Here is a 24,772-nt window from a genome sequence, read left to right as displayed (position 1 = left end):
GGGGAGGGGGGAGGAGGGAGGGCTTGCATTGGGGAGTTATACAAGATATAAATGATTAATTGATGGGTAAAAAAAATAAAAATAAAAATAAAAAAAAAATAAACCCAAAAAAAAAAAAAAAAAGTCAGTCTTGTATGAATCATCACATATTTGCTCTGTTTAGCATGGAACTACGTATTAGGAAGGTACAAAAGAAGTGTGGTTCACTTGCCTCAAATTTGAGACAGAAAAACAAACTCTTTCTGTTAATGAGATTATTTCCATGAAATGTTATGCAAAAGATTTTTTTAGGAGAAAAAAGATTGAGAAAGGACACATTCTTATTCAGTATAAAAGCTATTTAATACTTAGAAGCTGGTTAAAGGCAGATAGCTCAGGCTATCAGTTCAGTAGACCTAAAATTATCCTGAGAGTTGATTTCAGGAAGGGATGTTAGCTTGCTCCTAAGACCTTCCTCCCTGTCAGAAATGCAGCTTCCTCTTTGATTGGATAGTTGACTCAACAAAGGCAAGATTGCCCACGCTAAAGACAGACGGGAAAATTCCAAGGTTGGAGGTTGACTGGCAAGAAGCAGGTAGCTAATCTAACAGATAGTGTCTTGAGAGAACCCCACCTACAAAACCACAGATCTAACACAGCATGGGGGCTAAGCATCGTCTAAAATCTGCAGGGCCATCCACTCTTGGAACATTCCCTGCCTGAGATCACAGCTACCCAAAGCAAGCTCTGTTGTGCCAATCACAGTGAATTAGTCAGATGGCTAAGACTTCCCTCTTAAATAATGCAGTAATTTAATTTTCTTGTGATAATTAGAAGGTTGAAGAAAATAAATCTCTTAACTATGGCCCTCAATTTATTCAAATATAAGTGCAGATTATAATACAGATGAAGTTATCATATTAAAAGATAATCAAGTTATAAAATTGGTATTTCTATCAAGGCTATTTGTGTCAACTAATTAAAAGTTATCTTTTGAATTACCATGCCTGCTGAATCAGCTTTCAGTAAATAATGCTTATGTACTTCACATAAAATAGTTATATTTAAAGTAAACTATTTCTTAAATATATTAATTATTCAGACTTTGTTGTGGATGGTATGCAAAGAAACATCCTAATCACAACTAATCTCACAATTGATCTTTATTTTCCTTATGTAGCATAAAACTGCATTCACTTCTCAAATGAACACTTATTGAGAGTGCTACTCTCTTTTGCTGTCTGGTCAGTGGCCCTGGCAATACAGTACTTACTAAGAATTACTCCTTGCCAGGTTCCTGCCTAGGTTCCTCCTCTAATGGGAGGGACAGATATCTGCCAATAAGAAGACAATCTGAGAAATGGCATAAAAGGGCTATGCATAAAGCTCCATGAGGTTCCCAGGAGAGCTAGCACCTGTTTCACAGAGGAGATGACATTTCACTTCAGTCTAACAGTGTGACAAGGGAGGTAGTCCAGATAGAGAGAAAAACAAATGCAAATGAATGGAGACAGAAATGGGCATGACTGGCTCAGAGAAAGATAAAGCCTACAGTATGGTTATGTGTATTGTTTATGTCTCCCGCTTGTCCCATGTTACCCCTACCACAAACTGGGATGTGAACACCATGAAGGCAAGAAATTTTGTCTGTTTTGTTAACTAATATATGCCAAATGGTTGGAATGGTGTTTAGCAGATGGTAATACTTGTGAAATGAGTGAATGTATATGTGTGTGTGAGAGAGAGTTGTAACTGTGTGACTTGGGACTTAGGCATATCCAGGAATTCAAGTGACTTTGTAGAAATAACATCTAACAAGCATTGGTCTTTCACCCTCTTACTTCCTTGGGAATACTTGTCCTGAAGGAAGATTTTATTTGAAAACTAATAATCACTCTGTAAACTTTATTCTGACAGCAGCAAAGTTTCAAAGCCCTGAAAGATCTCATTGTCATTGAGCAGTGTCATAAGCTGCAGGCAGGAAAAGTCAAGTTTAGGTTTGTGTCCACAGTGCATTGAAGCCAGATAATAAATATTCAGACTGTGACATTTTAGGAACCTTAGTTCAAGGATATTTAGTGTTAGGCCTCTGGTGTTTTATTGATTTCCAAGTAAGCCACAGGAATGCCCTGAAGCCTTTCCTAAAGGTGGGATCATCATGGTTCAGTAAATAGTCAAAGCTTTACAGGAGTCGATACAGGCTTTAGTAGGCATTGTTTTTTTAGTAAAAAATCTAGTGAAATTCCAGTCACATCATCAAAAATCACTTTCTAAGATACAAAGGACCAAGTGTGAGAATTGGAATTATAATTCACATTTTAAGATACCATCAGGTAGCATCACAATGCCTATTATTCCTTAAAAAGAAAGAAAAGACAATGAAAGGAGAAAATTATGTATACATCTCTTATTCTAACTTAGTATTTAATAAAGCTCAGGATAGGTGACATATTTTTAAGTTGCCGTGTTATGTTTTTTTCTCTTCTCCCCCCCAAAAAGAAGTCAAAATAAACAAAATTCATTATGTTGTTTTAAGAAACTACTTTAAATATCTACTCTATGCCAATTTAGGGTGCCTTGTACCCACTAATTTATTCTTCATAACAATCTGTTAGTTAGGAACTCTTGTCCCTGTATTGCATATTAAAAACTGAGGCTGTGACGGTGTTAACTTTTTCATTTTCATGAAAAAAATATTGAGCAGAATCTGAATGAAAACTCAGTTCTGTGTTATTCTAAAACTCTTTCTACCGTATGATAAATACATACAACTTGTATAATTACTGATTTCTTGATTGCTAATGTCAGTGATTTTAATTTTTAAGTTTTTATTTATAAAGTTCATAAATATTTAAATTTTAGTTAATGAATATGTTTAAATTTTCTTGTGACCTTTAAAAAAAGAAAAATAATATCTATTTCCCAATTTATCCAGAGCTATTTGGTGCTCCTAACTAAAAAGATTTTGATTGCTTACAAATGCAAGTCAACAAATTTTTATGGCACTCATGCTATGGGTAAGGAGAGCTATATAAGATATGCTGCATGCTGAAACTGTTGTAAATAAGTGAAATATTTTCAAGGACCTTGTGATTACATTTGGATAATGAAATATACATGCTCAATATCTAGTCTGTACATGTCAATCAACTATTCAGAAAAGATCTACCTTAACTTTTTTTTTCTTTTTTTTGAGATGGATTTTCACTCTTGTTGCATAGGCTGGAGTGCAATGGCACGATCTAAGCTCACTGCGACCTCTGCCTCCAGGGTCAAGCTATTCTCCTGCCTCAGCCTCCCAAGTAGCTGGGATTACAGGCACCCACCACTAGGGAGGACCGGCTAATTTTTTTTATTTTTAGTAGAGACGGGGTTTCACCATGTTGGCCAGGCTGGTCTCGAACTCCTGACCTCAGGTGATCTGCCTGCTTCAGCCTCCCAAAGTGCTGGGATTACAGGCATGAGCCACCATACCAGGCCCTTAACTTTTCATGACTTTAATTGATTCAAAGTTACTGATTCTTTCAGTTTGTCAACCTTACTATGGAAACTCACTCAGCATATAAATTTGCAGTCTCAAAGCACCATCATATAGTGAATGAGCAACACCAGGCTATATAAGTGTCTGTGCATATTTAGAAAGCAATGATAATTTTCTCCTTTATTTGTCAATGGTCAGTGCAGACTGCATATGAGATGGGTAGCAACACAGAATATGATGGAGGGTAGGGAGTGAATATAGAAACAGAAGTTATGTGAAGAAGATCCAGGAGCATGAGAACTATTCATTGGCAAATATAGCCCTCTTTATGGGCTGCTTAAACATCAAAAATGTATTTGAAGGAAAGAAAAGTATACCATAGTAAATATTTATTAAATATAAACTAACCTATTTGCTCCTTACTGAATTTGCAATGTGTAGGATGACACAGATGCCAATCAATAGTTGCTGAATGAATGGGCAAATGGTCCAGGACATTCAGGTCATTTGCACAAGTATAGTTGTCAATAAATGATTAATTAGCTTGCTGTATAGACTGCTGTAGGCTTCCACCTCTGGCTTCACTGAAATTTCTGGACTGACATGGTAGATTGTATACTTCTTACAAACACAGGGAACCCTCAGAGGGTGGGAATTTTAAATGTCTAAGTGTGATTCTAGAACTTCTAGAATCCTTTCTTATGAGTTCGGAATCCAATGCTTGTTTCTTCAATGAAAACAAGGTCCAGGGAGGAAGGAAATCGGGACTAATTGACCAAGAATCCCCCTAGAGATCCATCCATATTCTATAGAAAGGATTTTAAAATCTCATTGACAAGGTAGATCAACAGTAATCATAACTTCTAATGCTCATGGATTCATTTAACATTTTTCAAACACAGCATGCCATTATGTGCCTATTTAGGGGAAACAGAAATGAGTAACATGTTATTACTTTTCAGGAATTCACAGTCAAGTAGGGAGGAAAACCAACATGTGAACGAATACATGTATTGCAATCTGGTAAGTGTCTGTCATGATAAAAACATTTATTAAGAGGAATTGGGAGATATATATGGAGGAAAGGGACAAAAAATATGTGAACATGTGAAACAACACAGCAAGTTGAGGAAACTGAAAGATTATGGCACAGGTGGATATTAAGAGTCACATCAGAAAAGTAAAGTTAGAATGTGAATCAAGCTACATATCATATAGAATTTGTTGTGACATGTTAAGGAACAGAGTTTTTTCATAAAATCTTTGAGAAGTCATGGAGGTTTGTAAGCATGACAGGGTTTATAATTTTAAAAGATTATCATAGAAATAAAGCTCAAGGCAGGCAACTGTTCAGAAGGCTATAACAGTAACTCAGGAAAGAGATGGTCAAAAGACATGAATTAGGGCAGCCATTGCCAGAAAAAGAGAAAACTAATTCAAAAAGGCAAAAGAGGTGGAATACTCCAGGATAGGTAACGACTTGGGCAGCTGTTCACTTGTTTATGACACTGGCAAGGTTTGGGTCGGCCGCTGGCAGTTAAAACAGATTGCCCACAGTTGTGAAGGGGTCTTATTTGCTTTTATTGGTAGTGGTAGTGGTGATCAGATGTGGAAGGCAAGAATGATTCTCAAGTTGATAGCTTGATTTCCTTTGTGGATTGATAGAAAAAGAGAGAGAGAGAGTGCATGTGTATGTGTGTGTGTGTATGTGTGTCCACTATCTAGCACTGTGCCTGGCACTGAAACACAATAATACATATTTTAAAATAAATATCTGAGACTAATAGCTGTCCCATATAGAGTGCCTCTGAGGTGTTTTATGCATGTGTCATTTCATTATTACTGTGTATATGCAGAATCATTCAAGGACATGTCTCTACTAAGAGATGAAGCTGGGTACAAATCTGCATGTAACAGGCCTCAATGCCCTTATCAATACCATTGTGCTGAGTGAAAGGAATGATGAATCTGGTCATGGAAGAAAGTTTAGGGCTTGCTCAGTTAGGAGGAAGTTCAGACTTGTAAATAATGTACAAGATATTTGGTAGCTTGAACTGTAATTTATCATCTGTTTCGCAGCTAAATGAATGGAAGAGGGTGAAAACAAAACTTACTGTTTAAATCCAGGTACTAAAGAACACTTTAGATACCTACCATTGGGTAAACATTACCTGATTGGCAAGAAGTTTGTTATTCTAGCTAACCTAAACTCTTAGTACTGACATTTAAACACATGTTCTCTTGTTCGCTCCTCATTGAAAAACCAAGTCTTCTGCACAATGGTCTTTCATATTTCTGGAATCTTTTTATTAATTTAGAGGAATACATGTCATATATACTATTAGCTAATGGGATAACATAATGAGCTGATGATGCTGTTTCTTGGACAATAGGCAATTACTGAAGAATATTCTTTCTGTGTTTCTTACCCTTGGCCAGTTTGACTTTCTACATTGAATGGCTTTAGATTCTATTGAGTGTGGCTACATAATCTTGAGATTGACATTGATGTTTTCACCCTTATTTTTACTCTAAATCTCTCTACTCCACTTTGTAGTTATTTTACCACCAGCATTGTTTGCCAACAAATACTCCAGAACGAAAGGGAAGATGAGATTGCAGTCCTTTCCCTACTTTTCACTCTGGTTAGAGTGTTCTATGCCTAGCTTTCCTGGGTAACTTTAAAACAAACAAAATCTATCTTAAGTGCATGTATTAGTTTGATTTGCTATGATTGGCCTTGGATAGGCTTAGTAGTTTAAAGTTTCCTTCTTTAAAAAAAAATAGCAAGAAAAAAAGAGCAAAGACCTTTACTTTAAAACTAAATAATTAGATTAAGTGCTATTTTATTTTTTAGATTTCAACATATTATTATTTACTCAGGCAAGTAAGACCGTTCCTCAAAAAAGGACTTGAAAAGTCAATAAATAATATGCTATGCCTAGCAAGCAAAAAAGCAGTTAGCTCTGCTTCTTTCTTTTTGGTTTTATTTTGAATGTTTTTGAAATAAATGTTAGTTCACAGAGCACTAGCTTCCTTCCTGTCAGTTGTCACAGGGTTTTTCGGTGTGGCTGTTGTTTGCTTCCTAAATGATGGTAAAGCTTCGTTATATCTGTACTTATTCTTTTCCTGAACATTTGCACATTTCTTGGAAACATGGTAGAGTTTATCATTTGACATTGTTATTGTTTTGAGGAAATATAGTAATTTGTTTAGAATTTTTTTACAAAGCATATATAGAGAGTGATCTTTAATAATTTTATAAATGAGACATTAAAGGAAATTGCTCCCTATTTAAGTTAAATGTTTTAGTAAGCATTCTCTTGTTTAATTCAGTTTTAATTGCATTATTAATTATCATGAACAAAATATTGCTAGGGAAAAGCTGAAGAGATCATCTAATTGCAGCTTTTACTGCTTTGAATGATAAAGTACCTTTGATTTGGTGCTGAGCCAGGAGGGCTTGATTGATAATATCTGTCTCAGATGTCACCCTGGGAGAAAAGAATAAAACCTCAGTAGAGTTGGTGCATTGCAGCTGTCTCCGCTGCTCCAATTTCTCTGCCCCATTGACGTCATTGGGAGGTTTCAAACCAGTCCAGGGTGTCTATTAAACCTGCACATAAATGAAATGAAGAAACAAAAACAGTGATTCATAGCCCCACTCTCACTCCAAAGAGGTGGCTGTTATAGCCTTTCAGATAATGGGCAGATGTTTTCTCCTTTACTGAATTTTAAAAAGAGAAAAAAATGTCATCAGCTATCCAGAAATGTGGGAAAAGCCTCAGACAAGGAATGTGAATTGCGTAAGCCCTTCTGAAATCAGATTATATCACAATGAGCCACATTTGTCCAAAGTTCTCAGATACCATAACCTGTATCGAGCTTGTCTTTAAAATCAGGAATATCTGAAGCAGAACGTGGTATGGGAAACAGCTTCCTTTGGAGACAAGACTGCTCGCACCACTCAGGCCAGTTCCCAAAACCATTTCCTCCCCTTCTCTCTTCATAGGCTGCCTTTTGTGCTGAGTTCTAAATGAGGGGCCCCCATAGACAATGATAGGAACACAGAGTAGAATTACAGTATTTTCCAGTAAAGATGTTTTTGTTTCCTTGTTTGGAGATATGTGTTTGTTTAAGTCTTTTTTTATCAGCTTAATGCATTAAATACATGATAAACTCTAATCCTCCAAATAATATCACAAAGAACCATTTCTAAATGCTACCACATAGCAATTTAGGGATCCAGCTGAACATTAATGATAAAATATGTTCAGATGCTAATTTTTCATCTGCTGGGCAATTTGGCTGCCGGGAGCAAAAGAATATTCTCCTTTTCCCCTCCCCTCATTTACCACGAGCGATGACAGGAAGGACTCACAATAACCGAGTAGCTTTCATTTCTTATTTATCTAACAAATTCCATGAAATACAGTTGAAAAATACCTGAATCTGTATGGCACTTTAAAGTTTGAAAAACATTATCATCACTTTCATTTTCCCAGTTATGTTTGTTAGACAAAACTGTAAGGCAGATATTATAATTATCACCATGTTTTCCAATCCTGTGCCCTATATTTTGAAATCACTTCAACTTAGCAGATATGTGTTGACCATTTATTACATGTGGTAAATTCTTTAAGGTAAAAGATACGTAAGATATAGTTGTCAGGCTTTGTGAGCTTAGAGAACTGAGGACAAAACAAACATTCATATGTACCTTAAATCACAAGGCAGAATAACACAGGTGCATAAGACAAAGTGTTGGCTCCCAACAGTGGGTCTTGAATGAAGGAGCATTTCAGAGCAATATTCAAAAACTGATAATATTTCAATAGGTAAAGATGATAAATGTGGCCTTTGGGAGTTAAAGGACTTGCATGAACAGAGTCAAATAGGCAAGATGATCTGAGGGATGATCAGAATGACACAAAGGATGTTTGGAAACTAAAGGCAGGGATCTGGTGAAAGGTAGGTCAGGCTATTAGTGGCTGACCCTAAATGCCAGGGTGAGAAATTTGTAATAATAATGAGACACTTAAATGCTGAAGCTAGGGAGTAAAACAAATCTGTCCTTTAGTAAAATCCATCAAGCAGTCAAGTGTAAGGTACATGAGAGAAAAGAAAATCTGGCTCATGGCGCTAATTAGGAGGTTCCATAGAAATCCAGGATAGGGAGGTTTGAAGAAACAGAATAATAGGAATTTATTTGTTTAAAAGTATGTATTGAGCATCTATTATCTGCCAGCCACTATTCCAGAAATGAGAATATGGCCATCATAGACAAACTCTCTGCCTTTATAGGTCTTTCATTTTAGTAAGGAAGACATGAAAAGCAAAGGAAAAGTTTACCAAATGCTATGGGTTAGAACTAACAGCACTTAGTAACAGGTGGTTCTGGATGGAAGAAGATTCAGGATTAACTTAGTAATTTCCCTCTTTGAGAGAACATATTCCTTAACGTGTTAGCTAAAAGTGCACTTACTCTATGAAGTTAGCTTTCTTCAGGTGCCACAATAACACTTCACATGGATACCACATAGCTCAAATATAATGAGGTGTAGAAGCACACTTGGCAAAGCACTGAGTGCTAGATAAATATTATCGTTATTAGTTGTGAATGTTTGTTTTTAGTGTATTGTTATTATAACAAAATAGTAATACTTCAGAGTTTTCATTTGGTAAATTGTTTTTCATTTTAGTTATTTGAAAGCAAAGAGTTGAAATATAGTTATATTTATTGTGTCTTCAAATAATCTCAGAGAAGTGTGGAACTTACCTTACCATATAATCCTTTGATTTTGTTGCTGCTGTGATTTTTGCTTACATGTTAGTGTAGTATACATTATGAAAAATGATATGTATTGTCTAGGGAGCTCCTAAAACTTGTATCTAGGACTCCAGTGCCTAACGGAGAAAGAGGCCAATTCAGCAAAGAACATATTTTATGTATTGGTAAATTTTGTGAGCTACATCCTCATAAGCATCTAATACTTTAAACACCTAGCCATCTTCTTTGAGGTTATTTATATGAATGATTTATTAGAGAGTTTAGGTTATTTCTCCTATACATTTACAAGTCTCATAACATTTAAAAGACTGATCTGTTGCTCCTGTTATTAGTAAAATTCGTTTTAAAACATATATTTAAAAATTAGCAGAAATTAAAATCTTAATTCACATCAAAGTAAATGTGAGCCACATAATCAGATTGCTATCGAGTCAGTAGACTACCTGGGGTTATCAATAATGACCCTACTTATGTGTCTGCCTTTTTGTCAAGTTAAGAATAAGAATCTACATTCAAGTGGAAGGGGAGAGTCGAGAGCATTACCTAGATAATTGTCTTTAAGGAGTATTAGTCCATTTTCGCACTGCTGATAAAGACATACCCGAGACTGGGTAATTTATAAAGAAAAAGAGGTTGGATGGACTCATAGTTCCACGTGGCTGGGGAAACCTCACAATCATGTCAGAAGGCAAAAGGGACGTTTCACATAGCAGCAGACAAGTGAGAATGAGAACCAAGCAAAAGGGAAACCCCTTATAAAACCATCAGATCTTGTGAGACTTATTCACTACCATGAGAATAGTATCGGGGTAAACACCCCTCATGATTTCAATTATCTCCCACCAGGTCCCTCCCACAACACTTGGGAATTATGGGAGCTACAATTCAAGATGTGATTTGGGTGGGGACACAGTCAAAACATATCAGAAGTCTTTTCAGGGAAAATAAAATGATAATAAAATGAACTTCTTACTTTGATAACTATCCCTGATGTACTAAAAAAGGCTTACTTGGTAAGTACTTACTAACATGTATGTGTCTAGGGCCTTGTGTCCAAAATCGTTTCCTCTTTCTCTCTCTCTCTTTGTATCTATTGAAGACTCTTTTGTGATCCTTTCTGCCCAATTGGAGATCAAGCAGATAAGTAAATAATTTGATCAGTGACTTCTTTTTGCCTATAAAACTTTAGTTTAAAAAAAATTTGGTATTCATAATCCTTTGTTGTCTTTTTGCTTAGAATTCAGACTCAACTGAACTGATCACAATCTCTGATAAGCCCTTCTCAACTCTGCCCACTGCCCTTCTGCATCCTCCTAGCTCTTCTCACTGTACTGTCCTTACTGTTTGCTTGTCCATATCATGCTGTGCTTATCTATTTATATGATTCTTTCACCTCTTGGCCATGAAACCCCTGAAGAGCATGACTGTTTCCTTCATATCTATACCCATCACCCCTAGAAGAGTCTCAGTCACCCATGAGGTTCTCAAGAAATGTAGGAAATGTCCGTTAAAGTGAATTTTCTTTTGACAATGGAGACATGGCTTTCGTGGCTTCAGGGGAAACTTTTATTGTCCTAAAAAGGAGCCCCTTTATCCTTTATGCCAAGTACAAAGGCTGTATCTCTTATCAAGTCTTAGGGTAATTTTCTGAGTCTTGAGACATATGGCAATTAATAATGATAATAATAACAGAAGCAGCAACAGTTAACTGAGCACTTGGTATTTGCCAGGCCTGTGTTAAGCACCTAACATATAATAATACCTCAGTCAATCTATATTTTGCAGAAGAAGAAACAAAAAGTTGAAGGTACTTGCCCAAAGTCATACAAATGTAAAAACTTGGTAAATCAAGATTAGCCCAAGTTTTTCTGCCATTAAAGCCTACTTTTAACAGTTATGAGGAATTGCTAAGTTGACACATAACAAATCCATTTAAAAAGATATGGATTTTATTTGTACACAGAGCTGGAATATGTCTGTCAATATGGCAAGTTACCTGACTTCCTGATCGTATATGGAAACACAGTAAGACGTTTCCACAAGAAAGGATTTTCGTGTTGTTTGTCTAGTCCTTTAAACATCTGGATATATTTTGAAACTAATTTTTTAAACTGCCTTTGGTTTGAGTCTTTGAAAATGAAAAATATGTTTTATGAAGCAGTCACTGTTCAGGGAGCCAAAAGACTTGAATTCTAATCTCAACTTTGTATTTTACTAAACCAGATTCCTGAACCATCCTAGGCTATTTCTTGGTTGTCAAATCAATGATGGAATGATATTGTAGGTTCACCATATCCCGTTCCTTCCTGTTCCTCTAGTGTGCTTCACTTACTTCGGAGAGGCTGCTGAAGACCAATTTCAAATTATTTTTGGTGAGAAAAAGCCTGAAACCTGTGGGGGATACTTCAGGGAAAGGTTATCATCTCAGAGCTTTGAAATAATCATGTCCACTGGGTTCTCCGTGGTTTGAGATTCTTATGAAGCTTAATGAGTGAAAGGGACAGCAATTTTCAAAATGTTAGCAATTTCCTACATTTGACCTTTTAACATTTAGAAACATTGGTCAAAGTATCTTTAAATTCTTTAAATTGTAGCTGACCTTTGGAGAAAAAAACATAAATTAAAGTTATTACCTACATGGAATGCTTATATGGAACTATTAGCAAAGTAAAAGTGGGACTTTAAGTTCACTACGGAAAAATGCTTTTAGAGGCTGAAATCATTATAGGGGTAGAGTCAATGAGCTGGAAAGTAATTTGGGAAGCCATCTAGTCCACCCTTCTGTCTGAGACCATGTCACATTTGAACCATAACAAGAGATTTGAAATCTTTTTTTTTTTTTTTAAGGGAGATTCAACAACTTCTCTTGGTATCTAGAGATTGTAATTGACAATCTCACCTGTCAGCAAGTCGTTTTACATAGCTAACCTAAATCCCTAGGGCTGTAGTTTGAACTAACTCATTTTCTTCTGTTTTTAGATGTAGAAAACAGCTTGTATAATAACTCCTTATGCACATGAAGATTGCCATCAAGATGTTATTCAGCTCTCATACTGAAGCCAAATTCCCTGAGTGTTTCTTCACAATTTCTTTGTGTCTAACCTTTTAGTAACCTGCCTTTTGCACATATGACTGTACCCAAGCCTTCATCCTCTCAACTGTGAGACCCACAAAACGAGCTAATAGCATACTTAGCTATGATACTCTATGAATTGCTTAGTTGAATATGTTATGCTAACAAGATAACTTGGGTGCTGTTTCTGTTTAACAAAACATAATGAAAACTTTTCCTTTAAACAATAGAAACAGAAAGCATTGTATTGACAGCAAGAGAGATTACACGGGTGTCCATCACCTTAAAATTCCCCAATTTATAAAAATCATGAACTAAAAAAATGAATGAACTAAGGAAGATAATTTAACAAATGTTTATGGCTCCTTTACATTTCTACTTCCATGGTGAGCAGAAGGTTAATGAAGTAAACTAAGTTTTGGTATGAAACAACTCCAATTTCATCCCCCATGTAACTGGACTTAATAAGCAAGTATATTCTAAGTTCTAAGCTTTATTTGCCTAATCTTACAGAATATGAAAATAATAAAAATGGTGAGTTCCATGAGAACAGGGTCATTCTTATTTATTTTTGTATCTATAGTGAGTTCCTTGAGGACAAGGGCAATTTCTTGTTTATTTTTGTATCTCTAGGGCCTTCCCCCAATTCATAACAGAGATTAACACTCACTTAATGTTTGAATTTTACTGAAAGATTGCTTGTGAGAATTAAATGAGATTATTTATGTGAAAATATTTGGTCTGCTGTTAAACTCTACATAATTGTGAGTCATTACCATTAGTTATTTTAAAAGAGTGATGATTAGTAATGAGTTTTAAAAATGAAACCAAACTTTGGTTTGCAGCTGTCTTTCCAGGAACATTTGTTAATCATTTGTTGCATATCATGTAAAAGTTATCTAAACATGAGTTTCCTAAAATTAATAATCAATGGTACAAAGCTGGCCATTTGGAGTTTAATGCTTAGACTCTTTCGTTAAGCAAAATGAGAATGACAAGGGAACTCAGATGTGACCAAGGTGACCTCCCAGAGCCAATCCAAATTCACTCTGGCACCAGATGAATAGGACTACCCTGAAAAATTTATAATTTTCCAGGGCTTCCATGACCTTGTGTACATTTCCCTGTGTGGGAGAGAAAAATCAGTGGTATCTTTGACTGACAATAGCACCCAAAGTTTTAAATAACATTGCTTTATTTATTAACAACATGACTAAAAGGAGTCTTTAAGTACTTGACCTTCTTTCATGGGGAACAGCCAAAGGGCCAGAGGAATACAGGGACTTAAAAAGCAGTGTTTATGAATAATATTTTGGAGCTTTCTAAAGAGCACCATCCCCTGTTTTGCTATTTGGTTTACAAATACTTAGTTTAAGAAAGATGAACTTTGGAATCAAAATTCAGATTGAGATCTTAGCTCTGCCATACAAGTAGGTCCTTGGGACAATTACTTAGCTTTTCTACCCTCAATTTTCTTTTCTGTAAAATGGAAAATATATTACCTAGCTCATAAGTTTCCTGGCACTGCTGGGTTCTTGGTAACTTCATTACCTCATACACCTTCTGATCTCCTTCTTCACCTGTCTTGTTAGTGGCCGTTGACTGGCTAATATGATTTACAAAGCTAGTATGTCCAATGTATTTGAGACCCCTGCAAGAAGCAGCAAAAACTATTTGATAAACATTTTATTGAATTTATTTCTAAGGGTGATATTGATTGCATGATAATGACACAAAACTATAAACCTCAGAGAATGTGTTGCTTTTTGAGGAATTAACTTAAAACTAGAAAATACAGCTTTAGATGTAAAATTGCTTATAGCCTGCCAAGAGCAAATAGCATAAGAAGGAGTTCTGGAAGCGGAACTGGCAGCCCTGGGTTTAGGCCCACCTGTGCCCCAAACTAGAAAACCCTGGACGAGTCACTTTTCTTTTCTGAACCTTACTTGCTTCATCTTTAAAATGATAGGATGATGCCCTAGGCCTTTTTCTGCATCAGCAGTCTATAGAGTTGAGAGTCAAGCATCGATACTCTCCCAAACAGATGCTGCCTAGGCACAGAAGGGTTCAGGCTCCATCTTGTTTTGCTGTCAAAGCTTCTAACAGTGAGGACTATGGCCTTTAGGCCAGCACATCTCTGTAGAGAAAACATAAGTTATCCCAGTGTGAAGATTCTGAAGGCAGATTGGTCTCCCCTTCCCCAATTTATTTTCTAGATGAAGAACATGCTATCTTTAGTGAGAAAGTTTGTCACAAAAAAGAAAAGTAAAAACAAAAAAGAAACATAAACAAGAGCTCAGGATAAAGAAAATAACAAAATTGGAATGCAAACCATACCAATTTGAAATCAGGCAAATAATTTATTTTACTAAATCAAATTTCAAAGATTGAAGTCTGGATCTGTTTATGTTGCTGCAGTCCCTCTGAAATTACCAAATAGGAATATCACTCCTGGTAATTTAATTTCTATGGAGCTGGAAGGTATAGATATTTGTGAATCTCCCACTTAAGGCCTAAATTAGATTTCTTCATTTAGAATAAGAAGTATGTTTAAAAAGCATACATTTTATTTTTTTCTCCACATTTTCTGCACTTGAAAAGGGATCGTGTCTAATTGTACGCTCAGCTTAGAGCCATATTCTTGGCTTAACAGAGATAAATCAACTCACTCCACTAAACCAAAAGGCAAAATAACTTATAGATGTTAATCTTTCATAGCTTGCAGCAGTCTTTCCTATTATTAGAGGGAGCAAAAAAATCAGCCAGAGACACACATCATATTTATATGTATTTAAAATGGAATATTCAGGAATGTCGTTTATCACAGTTAAACCTGTGCTGAAATACTTTACAGATATGCAACTTAAATTACAGTGAAAAACCATCTTTGCTCTTTTCCTATGTGCTGATGAGAAAGAATATACATCTCAAAGAGCAGTGGTTTCTTCAAAATCCCCTATCTACATCTTGGAACTCTATTCTGTGCAAATTCATTTCTCCTCAATGATGAAAATAAAGAAATGAACTTATTTAAGACTTAAGGGTAAGGCAAACAAAAAATGCATAGACAAAATTTAGAATCCCTAATAATCTGGGATTTAACCTGAAAGTCTTTAAAATGCACTAGCATTTAATTTGAGAGAGAAAGAGAAAAAAAGAAGACTGTACTGCTGTATATTTCTGTTCAAAATTTACTGCTGTTTCTCTGGAATAGAAAAGAACCAGTTTCTGTTGAGTTGGCAAATTAATGTGCTTGAACAGAATAAAGAGAGCAGGCCAAGGAAATCACACTGCTTTTAATACTTTCTTTGCAAAGAGCTTTTTTGGACCAAGTCCATGACTGCTACAAGTAAGTACTCAGTTGCAAGAAGAATGTGAGTGGAGATCAAGTAGGCTGGGGCTTTTTGTTAATTCACTCTTAATGTTACTAATGTTAATTTGAATCTGGAGACTTAAGATCAAACCAAGTGGCTAATATTCTGCAAGGCCCCGTTCCCTTTCCTAGTGACTTCTGGGGGTAGAAATCATTTTTTAAACCTAATATAAAAATCTGCTCTTCTGAGTGATTGCAAAATAACTGAGGTTAGAGTTCTGTATCTTAGCTTTCTATTCACTTATTATGTGCACAGCTACTTTTTAAAATATTTTTTCTGTTTGTAAGATAAGTGCATAACCATCATGGGAAACATAAAGAAAAAAATCCTTTGTATTTGACAAAACATTCATAAACCACAGTCAAGCTAGATAAGCAAACAGTGGCATTTATTTTAAGTGTAATTCATCTTCAAGAAACTACAATAGGAATACATGTGTTTCCAAAGCCTCAAGGACTGTTAGGATTCACTTGTGGCCTCTTTCTGCTCCTCTCTGCACTTTTCCTGTGTTCTTAAGTCTTTCGGTAGTTCAACCTTTTCTAACCCATGTGACAGAAAGCATGGCCACGCCTAAGTTTTAGAATTTATGGCTCATCTATGCAGAGAAAAATTTAAGTATTATACTCCCTCTCCATTCCATACTTAGATTATTTAGAAAGAAATTCATGGACCCAACTTAGGTCAATAGCCCACCCCGGCACAATCATGTATAGCATAGGCTGGAGTGGAACAGTAAAATGACAAGACATAGTTGCTTCTGCTCTACTCAAGTGGACTAGGGAATGGGGACAAACTTCCTCAAAGAAAGAGGCTGAACAAACTTTGTAATAAATCTCCCTTTTAAACTTGAAATCTCTTCACCCAGAGATAACTACTGATAACATTTATATATATATTTTTCTTCTGATTTTCTCTTTAAGCTTATGTGTTTTTTAATGTTTTAAGGTTATTCTGTTTATAATGTTTTGAATCTAGCTTTTTCCAATCCATCTGTCATCATCAGCCCTCACCCATAGTTTACTTTTAACAATAATAACCACAAAGTAACAGCAACGACAGTAGGTAGTATGCAGCAAGTGCTGTCTTGCTGTTAAGAACTTTGTATTATCTTATTCACTCTCACAATAGAATAATATATATTAAACCTGTTCACAGTTTTCTATAGCTTACAACACACTTTCATAGATATTCCATTTGATCAAGACAACAATGTTGTGCAAGATGGCATTATCTTATTTATTTATTTATTTATTTATTTATTTATTTATTTATTTGAGATGGAGTCTTGCTGTATCGCCCAGGCTGGAGTGCAGTGACTTGATCTCGGCTCACTGCAAACTCTGCCTCCTAGGTTCACACCATTCTCCTGCCTCAGCTTCCCAAGTAGCTGGGACTACAGGTGTCTGCCACCACGCCCGGCTAATTTTTTGTATTTTTAGTAGAGACGGGGTTTCAACTTGTTAGCCAGAATGGTCTCGATCTCCTGACCTCGTACTCTGCCCGCCTCGGCCTCCCAAAGTGCTGGGATTACAGGCATGAACCACCACACCCGGCTGGCATTATCACTCATTTCCCTTTTACGTCTAAAATAGATTATTTCTGTGCTAGAAAGGACCATTCGCTAAAAATTATACAACTAGTGAATGGTCCTTTCTAGCCAGACTTTAAATCCTATGTCCTTGAGCTCATGCCCCGTTGCCTCCCCTGGTATTTTTCTGCATTCAGGTAGACTGACTGCTCAGTTGTTCTCCAAAGTCGTCATTTATGCAGTCCTGCTCCTCCCCTTGCCAAGGACTTTCTAGACTCTCACAGTGACTATAGGAACAAAAAGGGAAGGTGGAGAAGAACACTGAAGCTATGTGCCAGGAATCAGGAGTTTGCACACTATGATCTCCCAGGACACTCATGGAGTGGCAATGGAAGTGTGGCTTCCAAATTGTCAGGCACAGTCTCTTTTCCCTCAGAACCTCTGCTGCTCCTCACCATGGCCTGCCACTGCTAGGCACTCTCGGGCCTGGATATTTTCTCTCAGGGTCGCCTTTTTTTTCTTCTTCCAATCCAGTTTCCTTCAGGGAAACTTGGAATTTACCCTTCAGGAGTGATACTCAATTATGAGCTAGCTTCAGAAGATCTACTGGAAAACTTCTGATTCGGTGTCCCTGAACGTTCAGCAACAGGAGGCTATCTAGCCTGGAGCAAAAACAGAATTTCTAGCAGGGATACAGCCTAACTCCACAGTCCAGCATTTCATCCCAGATAAAGCGCAATGACCAAAGATGAGAGGTAATCTGATAATCTTGAAAAGGAAGGTAGAGGAAGCAGCAAGAAGGTAGAAGACTTGGTCATGCTAGGTATGCCAAACATTCTGTAATTACTTCCTATTAAAAAAAAAAATTATGTGGGTGGGATAATAAGAGATACTGTGAAATGTGTATCACATACTATAATGACCTTCATTCATTTTGTAAGCAGCTGACTTGATTCAGAAATATGCTTGCCAGTAATAAGTTGCAGGTAAGGAAACTAGTGACCTAGACCAGGTGATCTGGATGTGGCTTCAGTGGACGTGGGTAGCTAGTCACCCATGGAATACAGAGTATGGATCTGATATCATTATGTATGGAACTTCAGAGATTGCATGGTCTACTAGCTTAGGAACAGGTTTCATTTGTCTTTGAATCCCTAGCATGTAAGTTAAACAAACTGAAGATGGGTTGTTGGGGTCAACATGAGCAAAATTCTGCATTACAACCTGGCTTATCATGGACTGATTACTTCTGCTGCCCTTTAGTGCTTTACTATTCATCTTCCCCAGGCAAAACATCCAAGGCTGAGTCCACTTGGTGAAAGATTGCCAATGCTTGTACTGAAAGGAAATACTACATTTCCCCTGTAAATAGAAATGGAACTGACTAAATAAGCACAACTTATATGGCAAAAAGTTTCAAATTCTTGAATCAGGCTGAGGTAAATGGAGAGTTAAAAAATGAAGATTTTATCTTTGTTTTTAGAGTAACTTGTTTATAGTCATGCTGTTTCTTTATTATATTTTTAGTCTTCAAGTGCCATTATTTCTTACAAATCATATGTGAATTTTTAATGAGGTAGTTATAATATTCATTAATTAAAACTCACTAGCAAGATTAAAGCCAATTTCTTAATGTAATTTATAGTGTTGATATTAATAATTCAGAAACTGAACCCCAATTATTTACATGGATGATATTTTGATGTTGTAAATATTTATGAGCCATGGGTCACTGGAGATATAAATCAGTTTCTCATCAATTAAGACTAGCAATTTAAGGCGAATGAAAAATGCTTTCAAAACAGAAATTTATTGTATTTTTAATAATAGCTCAACTTTATTACTTACCTTATTACTGGCAAGAACCTGAGAAACAAAATCAAGTTTGGGTTTCTTTCTAATTTTTTTTTAAAGTTACTGGAAAACATAGTCTGTTTAATTTCTCATATGATACACAAAGGGAAAAAAAAACTATTCTAGGATGTAGTCCCAGTCGTAATGGTGAGTCATTGGCTGCAGCAGTCATAATGATAGAGGATTCTATTTATTGCTGTTCTCTAAGCCTCACACAATGAAGCCGGGCAGAAATTATATAATTATTCCTCCTGGATGGATCTTCTTATTGGTTTGTAATTACAAAATACTCTTTGAGTACTTTTATATCCTGAAATTAAGACTTCAGAATTGCAGAAAGAACCATAAGGTTTGATCTCAGGCTTGTTTATCCTCTTTATATTTTATTTTGCCAATTAATAGTGTAGCTTCCTAGTGCTAAACTGTGACTTCTTTATCTTTTGTATGGCTCAATTACTTAGACTAATTTTAAGTAAATCCTAAGAGAAACCTCTTATTTTCACAATTACATGGTATATTTTTCCACTGCTTGTAACTTCCTCCTGTATCAATTAAGTAGCTTACGTTGCTAATGTTCCATGCTCTGTAGGTGTGCCTCCTTCAATATTTCCTGTCCTTTTCACCACTTCTCATAAATGGTTTCTAATCATTCTTACAATTTTATCTTCTTGGAGCCTTGAGAGACAGGCACAGGTTCTCTTACATAAGCTACAACTGATACTGGTTGCTTTTATTTTCCCTCCAACCCCCACTCCAGCTAACAACTGTTGAGTGTGTACCATGTGGCAAGCAATAGGAATAAAGAGATTAATGAGCCCTCAAAGGATTCTTGATTTATGTGGCACATACTTCTAGCTAACTGTTCTAGCTACACCAGCCAGTTCTAGAGAGGTACCCATGGAGGTTTTGGGTATGTGCTTAACTCCTTGAAGATTCTTCTGGAATGATGACTAAAGTAATTGTCAAGAGAAGCTATGCTAATCTTCCTCTTCAGAATATTCCCATTTCTTTCTTAGTTATAGGTATGAGGAGTCTAAAATATGCTTTAACAAAGTAAGCTTATTGTTATAACTGGAGCCATGCAAAAACTTTATTTCCTACAATATAATTTCTTGCTCCTCCAAAGTCATTCAAATATTACATTGGACTTATTTTATATGTTGCTTAGTGGAAAGGTATCACAAATAAAAAGTGGACCACAATGAGTAGAGGATTAAATAAGATGATGCATGCATAGAACTTAGCAGAGTGTTATTTTATTATTAATAAATCAAAATCAATTAAAGAAATTAGAAAACATATTGATTTGTTAATTAAAATATAATACTGTGCTAAATGCTTGGCTTGCATTATCTCATTTAATTCTTACCAAAACTCTTTGAGGTGATTATTGTATATACTTCCATTTACAGATGAAAAACTGAGGTTTAAGGAAAAGACGTGTATGTCTAAATTTCTTAATGACTAAATGGCAGCAGACTAGGACTGTCTTGACTCCAAAGAACGTGTTCTAATGCTGTACAGCTTCAGACTCCTTCATCAGAGCTGTGATGCTCAATAATATATGTCAGGATATGAATACTTAGACTCATGCCAGACCATGTCATAAGCCTTAGACCTTTTTTATTTGTGTTTTATAGATAGTGACCTTTTAGTGCAGTGACAATTTCTTACCACACAGCAATCTGCATGCAAGGAATTGCTAACATCTGCTTTGCTCAGAAGGAAGCTTATATGTAGCATCAATTAGGGCACCATTAATCCATTCAGTTATTTATTGAAACTATTATTTGTTGAGTTTCTGCTACATGCTGGGAAGTTTCATGTGTTATCTCCTTTAAACACATTGTAAAAGACATGAGGATACCAATTTTCTATATCTGCAGTAATTTTCCCAAGGTTACATAGCTACTAACTGGATGTAGTATCTTGGATTCAGACTCAGCTGTGTGTCTCCAAGGTCTATACCGAACTACCCTGCTAGTTAAGTTAGAGCTTATGTTTACCACAAATCTATGTCCCACCAGCATATAATTTCTAAATCAACTCTGTTGAGGTATAATTTAAATAAATGAAATGCACATGTTTTAAGTGTGATGCATTTGGTAAGATTTGATTATGTATGTACCCTTGTAGCTACCACCCCCACTCCAATTATACAACATTTCCATCACTCAGTAAATTGCTTCGTGCACTTTTGCAGTCTCTTACTCCTTGCCCTAGGCTACCATTGATCTGATTGCCATCACTGTAAATTCGTTTTTCCAATTCTAGAACTTCACATAAAAGGAATAGTACAGTATATACTCTTTTTTGCCTTATTTTTTCACTTGATATAAAGTTTTGTGAGATTCATACATGTTGTTCCTTTTCAATAGTTCATTCTTTTTTATTACTGAATAATATTCCATTATATCATCACATCACATTTGTTTTTCCACTTGTCTCCTGATGAGTATGTGGTTATTTCCAGTTTGGGGTGAAGTCGAATAAAGCTGCTATGAGTGTTCATATTCCAATTTTATTGGCTCATCCACTATTGTCCAAAAGAATTTCTCGAACTCTGCATTTGTCCTGAAGGATTCTCTGATTGTTCTTCATAGAAGCCCAATCTCTAGGAATATAACGTGAACTCCAGCTAATTTCTGAAACTCATGTATTTAATTATACATTTACACTAACTACCATTTGCATTGAGTTATATCCTCCTGATTGATGGCATTGCTTTTAGAGTCAGTTATCTTTTATTTCTCACACTAGTCATAGTCACCACTGTCAGTCAGGCTTTTTAGTTCCAAGAAACTGAAACCAATCCTGGCTCCCTTAAAAAGTAGATGAATCTGGCCAGGCACAGTGGCTCACACCTGTAATCCCAGCACTTTAGGAGGTCGAGGCAGGCAGATCACGAGGTCAAGAGATCGAGATCAGCCTGGCCAACATGGTGAAACTCCATCTCTACTAAAAAAAAATTAGCTGGGTGTGGTGGCACACGCCTGTAATCCCAGCTACACTGGAGGCTGAGGCAGGAGAGTCACTTGAACCCAGAAAGCGTAGGTTGCAGTGAGCCGAGATCGCACCATTGTACTCCAGCCTGTAGAGTGACAGAGCAAGACTCCATCGAAAAGAAAAAAACAAATAGATGAATCAATGAACAGGAGAGAGGGTAGTTCATACAATCACAGGAACCTATAGAACGAGGTTTGCCAAACAGGCAGGAGCAAGGAAAGCTAGGCAGCTGCCAGGTCCACAGCCAAGGTCATATAAAAAAATCAATCTGTTGCAGACACTGCTGTCACAGCTACTGACATTAAACTCACCATTTCTGCTCCTGATCATAAGACCGTATTAGTTATGCATGACTCACTTTCTAGTACCTATTCCATTTCTTTTTTGCCTACAGACGGCTGTGTCTAAGAAATTTCCAGCAAGTCCTCGACCTGGGTTGGGATGAGAGTAGTAGAACAAGAGGAGTAGGCACCCTAGAGGTGTGGACCAAAAGCACTTGTCTTCTAATTATGACATCAGGGCTTGCTTAAGCAGTTCCTCCTGATGACAGAGAACAGCAGGGCAGAGTATGCCTGACTTTTAGGGTTGGAAGATAAGATGTACCATTCATGGACAGCCTTGTCACATGGTCATCTGAATTCCGTGTGATATGAACATAATATTACAAGGCTTGTGGATTTAATCTCTCCTAATACTCAGACACTATCCACGTGCAACTTCTTATTTGTATAAAAGACAGAGTTTTCTCCAGGTAATCATATTATACTTTCCAAGTCTCTTCTCTCTCCTTAAATTCTGGATGAGTATTTCATACCTTTGCCTCTCTTTAAACTCTCAAAAATCTATCCCCACTCTCAGCTGATGATGCTTCTTTCTAATTTACTGAGTAAACAGAAGCAATAAGGACTTCCACAGACTCCCAGTTGGTGGGATCTGCACTCTACTTTCCTGCCTATAGATTAATTACCTATGCTCCTATCTAAGTCCAATTAAATAATAATGCTATATACTGGAGTAAATGATTTTGACTTATTCATAATAAAATAACACTGCTAAGTTCTATGCATGCATCATTTCATTTAGTCCTCTAAGCGTTTTCATGTGGGCACTTTAATTAGCCCTGATTTATAAATAAACTGTAGCTTAGGGGAGCTAAGTAACTTGTCTGATGTTCTACAACTAGTATTTGGCAGCAGATCAAGTTTGAGTAACTTTAAAGGACAGCTTCAAAAATTTTTTAATCTCAACTTTGTGATTTTTTTCAGTGTATCATAGAACATAGCATTGTTGATCATCCAGTCTCACATTCCAGGTTACCTGATAAACCTTCAGCCTGCATCCCAGCTGGTGGATATTCTCACCCAGTGTGAAACCCAAACCTTTATATTTGATGGATCTAACCCTTGAGATCCTGAATGTATTTCACAAACAGATTTTTCTTGCCTTCTACCACCAGGCATGGAGAATCCAAAAGTACTCCAGCGCATTCCTTGGATACTTCAATATTCTTTTCTGCCCTTTTTGTGTAACAGCAACTATTAGCCATAGCCTATGAACAAACTTGGATGTAGACCTTAGACTCCTCTTCCAAGATATATCACACAAGGTCCAGCCACTGGTAAAATTTATCTTCCCCACTGTCCTTCACGGTCAACTCTAGGTGGCCTCCCCTATTTCATGTCACAGAATCTGTTTACAGTTGGTACCAAACCATTCCATCCTCTTTCTCTCATAACCTAAGTAAAGGCCCAATGTACCTGACCCTCCATTACTTCTCTGACATCCACTTTCCTTCTTACTCTTTTGTCTTTCTGTACATAGGCCTCCGTACTTTTGTTCATGCCATGCCAGCCTTTGCTCTTGCTGTTATTCTGTCTGAAATGCCCCTCATCCCCGTATCCACGTGGAAACTCCCTCCTCTTCTAGCCTTTGCTTGAATCTCTCATTCTCCAGGAAGCCTAGCTTTCCCCTCCTCTCTCACCAGAACTCCTGATCTACTCTACTCATTTTACTTTTTTGTACAGTGCTTTTCACTTTCTAATACACTATATAATTTACTTACCGCTTAAATTTTATTGTCTTTCCCCCCACCAGAATGTTAACTCCTCAACGTCATTTCTTTTGTGCCCACTGACAGTTCACAAGCACCTAGAAAAATCCTGGCCCGTATTAGACTCTCATTAAACATTCATTGAACTGACGCTAATCTTAGTGACTTCCATCATGATATGCTCCCTGAGACCTGCTATAGACTCCATACGACCCCCTGACACGGCATCACAAGACAAGCACAATAACAAGGATAAAATGGAACAGCTACTTGTGCTGCAGCACAGTACAGCAGTGAGACCTCTCCTCTCTGGATCCCCCTCAAAGATAACAGCTGTTCAAGTCACCTGGCCAGTGAGTCCAGACAGCACAGCATAATGTAGTATATACTGCCTCCAAAGTCTATGGAGGTTCACTCAGGTTTTGTTCCTCCTCTTTCTCAGTGGTGGCTCAGTCAAGCCTTCCTTTCTTTTCTTTTTTTTTTTTTTTTTTTCCAGTTAGGTTCTTCCCATTTGTTTTGTCTCCAAAGACTCCATGATTAATTAGCCAATATTTCTATAGGCATTCTTTCTTGATGTGTCATTAAACTCTTAAAGGAAGGCTCTTTTCTAAGGAAGCTTTAGGAATCTCCTGGAGA

At 36.6% G+C, this 24,772-nt stretch overlaps 1 protein-coding gene and 1 long non-coding RNA gene across 2 annotated transcripts in view; one reads left to right on the top strand and one right to left on the bottom strand.

Moving 5' to 3' along the window:
* The window catches only part of PDE4B (phosphodiesterase 4B), a 592,970-nt gene that overhangs the window by 403,091 nt on the left and 165,107 nt on the right, over window positions 1-24,772 (top strand). The window lies entirely within an intron of this gene.
* On the bottom strand, window positions 13,912-22,509 carry LOC108532878 (uncharacterized). Its single transcript, XR_001886573.1, has 3 exons — window positions 22,398-22,509; window positions 14,271-14,461; window positions 13,912-13,975 (listed from the first exon to the last, which is right to left on the bottom strand). It is a non-coding gene; the product is annotated as an uncharacterized LOC108532878 (long non-coding RNA).

This window comes from Rhinopithecus bieti, unplaced genomic scaffold, assembly GCF_001698545.2.
Source record: "Rhinopithecus bieti isolate Rb0 unplaced genomic scaffold, ASM169854v2 scaffold_6380, whole genome shotgun sequence".
Lineage (NCBI taxonomy): Eukaryota > Metazoa > Chordata > Mammalia > Primates > Cercopithecidae > Rhinopithecus > Rhinopithecus bieti.
Note: the sequence above shows the minus strand (reverse complement) of the source record. Positions and strands in the feature narration are given on the sequence as shown.